Genomic DNA, 4,308 nt, shown 5'->3' with positions numbered 1-4,308 from the left:
TGTGTAGGCCTAATATATATTCCGTAAGATCTGTCTCTTATACACATCTAGATGTGTATAAGAGACATATATGGCTTACATGAATATCTTTTCTGTAGGTTTTTACAAATAAACAAAAATAAACATAAACTTTTTTACAAACATAAAAAGTAATTTTTGCAAAAGATAATTGCAATGGTTAATAGCTTCCGACTTGAAGACGCCTAAATGAGGAAGGTTGTTGTACCATGGATATAAGATATAGGCCTCTTCGAGTATCATCGATTATCGGTATAACTGATTTTTGCAAGGTGAATGACATATGTTTTTCTAACTCAAGCACCAATGTAATCAAAAATATAGTAATATATTATTTCCAACTAGTTCCTCCCTGTAATTGTTGTGATAAGCTCTAGAAGTAGAATGCACTATAAAATTCCTATATACATATACAAACGTATTGTTTAACATTGTTCAGGTTTGTAAATATCGTTAGAGAAGTAAATATTTTCCTTTTACACTAGGCCACAGGCCCGTAACAGGGGTTCTGGGTCGAGGTGGGGGGGGGGGGGAGAAAGGTAATAATTTCCCGGTTAGTAATTTATGATCCTTGTGATACCCTACCTACCCCCAATATAGAAAACGATATGACATATCTTACGGAATATATATTAGGCCTACACACGTGTGTTTGAAACTAAATACTAAATATAAGCATTTTCATTATGGTTTTATTTATTACAACCATATTCTTGCACCATCAATAAACTTCTAAAGAATTATTACTGTAGTTTTTTATTTTTTATTTTTTTCACATTTTAGAATGGACCAATGAGGCCCTTCTTTTATGGTAAAACGATCTACCTGATATTTCTTTTGTGTCTACTAGTCTAAGAATTAAATATGTGGACCCGCACACTCTTCACCAGCACCCTCAATACACTCTATTATGTGTTCAATTAACTAGAGAACCAGTAGCGTAACCAGTGGGGAAAGGGGGAAAATCCCCCTGTGGAAAATCTTGCCCCACACCCGCTGGGAAAATTGAGAAAGGGGAAAGGGAAAGAAGATGGATGCCCTTTGCACCCCTGAAAGTGTCTAAAAATGTTGAATTTCGCGCGCTTCGCGCGCATTTCTTGTAGGTTGTGGCTACGGCCAATTTTCACTAAAGATTGCACATAGAGAGTTTAAAGTGCCTGCCTGGGAATGAGATGCACCAACGGATTCGGAGAATATCTGGCGGCTTAGATCAAAAAGCGCTACAAAACGTCTTCCCCCAGCCTGTGTATCTCATTTACATCAGACACGTTTCAGTCACAACTATTTCGCTCTAATTCTGTGGACATTTTTTGCAGTGGAGCAGGGGTGATGGGATATATGATCATATGATATCTTCATTTTTATTCTTTTCTTTATTTTTCTCTTTTTGTTTCCTCTTTCCTTTCCTTTCCGTTTCCCTTCTTTCTCTTTTCCTCCCTCTCTCTTTGTTTCCTCTTCTTTCCCGATACGACGGCATCGTCAGCCCGGTAAAATCCGTCAGCAGATACTTTGCCCCTTCCCCCCTCCCACGCCACTGCTAGGCCAACAACATGATACATCTCAGAAACCATATATTGTAAGCCAGTCAATCTGTGGATTAATCCAGAGCAAATTGCAACAGAAATTAGTTTTGCGGAATTCTTTCGATGTCAATTTTTTCACATATTTTCGTAGGCACTACAAAAATATTTTTGAATCCTACTTGTAAACTATTAAAATAATGGCACGCACGTTTTTCTTTTAACTACTTGTTCAGCAAATGCTTCCCTGGTCAATAGCCACCCGCTGCTCCTGCTCCTGCAAATACTCATTCAGACCGGAGTTATATGACAATATGAACAAAATCATTCTAATAGTCTTCTAGTACAGTACTTCAAAACCACTCATCATCATCAAAGATTTTTTTTGTCAGACTCAGGCATGTCTGGGCGTAAAAGGGGACCCGCCCCATAGACACCTATGTGCAATAGTCAGTGTGAGCTCTGGATCTGAAAACAACCAACTTCATTCTGTTTATCCTATTTTGTCCCACGCCCACTTAAATTCACCATGATCTTTATCATTGACACACACCTCACTCTAGTTTTGTTGACAATGGGTCAATAAGGAGGTAATCACTTTTGTAATAATTCAGAAAATTAACATTTCCAAATACGATCTAGCAGGTTGAATTTAATTGCTTCTAAGCAAAATAATCAGATTTGAGCACCCATACTATGTACACAAACATGCCATTACTCAAACAAACAAAAAATGAATAGGATGAATTTTTCGTAACGTGTCAGTGATATGTTGCTGTACTTTCCTGACTGCGTACGTGTTGATGCTAACTGACAACTACAATTTCAGTCACTGCATGACCGTTTCTAGTTTAAAATACCTTTTTCCCTGAATTAGTGATAATTCGTTATCACACAAGACTTGTGCTAAATGCGTGACAAATTTACGATCACGCATGTGTTTGTGCACAATGCGTGTTTCATCATTTTTTTTTACTTTCCAAAGGAAAGTAAATCCGCCCCTGAATACCTACAGCTATTTGTATGCCCTAAATGAATATCAAGATTCACGATGACACAATCACTTTCAGAAAGGTTTTTTTTCATTGTGGTCCTTTATATAGACCTAACATGAGTTTTCAATAAAGGTTGATGACAAATTTAATTAATGATAAAATAGAAAAAGAGTTTTAATATCAAATTTAATTTTATCCATTTCGTTGATAAGTAGGTGCCATTTAAAATGGTTTTTAAAGTTAAGCCAGTCTGAACCTTAATTAACAATTTTTAAGTTTGTATAGAGTGTAGGCCTATTTTGTCAAGACTCCAATGATGTAAAAAAGGGTCTTTGACTTCATCAAACATAGTACAGTTCAAATAAATTTAAAAAGTAGAACAATATCTTATTAAATTAAACAATTTCCTGCAGTGGCAAATATATGGATAAACTGGTGTAAAATACAAGATGCAGTTTTTAGGTTGTTTAAATGTGTTTTTATGTGGGTTTTTTTAATACAGTATATAGGCCTAAATGCAGTGTGATGAGATTTTAATGATAAATATATGGGTAGATCATTTAATATTGTAAAAAGTTATGAAGGTAAAATCTCAGTAAGGTAATAATAGTTAATAAATTAATAGTAGTAATAATAATAATAACAATAAATAACTATAGCAATAATAATAATAATAATAATAATAATAATAATAATAATAATAATAATAATAATAATAATAATAATAATAAGAATAATAATAATAGATAGCAATAACAACAACAACGAAGAGCACATATTTACTGCAGTAGTGCTTAGGGCGGAAAAAGAGGAAGGAACCAAAACATTACCGTTAAAGCCCTAGACTTAAGTACAACCCCCTGGTATAACAGCGGGGAAATCGTGATACACATGACAAAGTGGCATGACACATTTTACTGCACGTAACAATAACTTGGTGCAATCATCATCTTCATCAACACCTAATACGAAGTCCGACGGAGAGGGTAAAGGTTTGGCCTCTCATGGGGATGTCCTCTTCCCCTGCCGATGGCTCCGCCATTGCGTCTATGTATATAATACAATTTGTTGATATCTACAGTCAAATATCCATGACGGATCATTATAGAGATAAAACATAATAATGCACTTTAACAATAACAGGCCGTAGCGTGATTTAATTTATGGGAGGTTCGTTTCAGTGGAAAGTGAACCCTTTGGCTTGTATCTCCAATACTCTGGAGAACATTGAAAATATATCTACGAATTTCAATTTTTCCTTTTTAAATCCGGACCTTCTCCAGTTTTTGGGCGGTTCGTCGTAACCCCCCCCCGTCCCCCACACTCGGGGCTGCTCAAATGATGCTTCAAATCAGCGAGACCGTCAAAATGCTATGAATATAATTTTCAATGAAGAATTTTGTCACTATAGGTTTTACAATCATGGATGGTGTAACAATGCACGCAGCATTATAACAATGGATACATGTGTAAAGTGTTATTCGCACAGTTGAATAGGTTAAAATCCACATAAAGACATCCGTTACCACAACTCTTTGTCAAAAACTCTAACGAAAAGCGCTTGCCTAATTCTCTGTATCGCAAAATGTAGTCTATATAGCCTCGGCCTACCAAGGGCGTCGATCCGTGGTTAAAGTGGGAGGGTGGGGGGACGAAATGAAAAATAAAGCCTCGGGCCGTAAGCCCAAGCGTTGGTTTGGGACCAGGGGGGGGGGGGGCGAAGCCCCCGGAAGCTCTGGCGCCTATAGCCTTTTAATTGATTTTAAGCAATGCAA

At 36.5% G+C, this 4,308-nt stretch overlaps 1 protein-coding gene across 2 annotated transcripts in view; it reads right to left on the bottom strand.

The window, feature by feature from the left end:
* The window catches only part of LOC117107098 (NXPE family member 4-like), a 24,366-nt gene that overhangs the window by 9,031 nt on the left and 11,027 nt on the right, over nt 1-4,308 (bottom strand). The gene's annotated exons all lie outside the window — the stretch shown is intronic.

Source organism: Anneissia japonica, unplaced genomic scaffold (assembly GCF_011630105.1).
Source record: "Anneissia japonica isolate Jap-2015-1 unplaced genomic scaffold, ASM1163010v1 scaffold1726_len428862_cov177, whole genome shotgun sequence".
NCBI classification, from domain to species: Eukaryota; Metazoa; Echinodermata; class Crinoidea; order Comatulida; family Comatulidae; genus Anneissia; species Anneissia japonica.
Note: the sequence above shows the minus strand (reverse complement) of the source record. Positions and strands in the feature narration are given on the sequence as shown.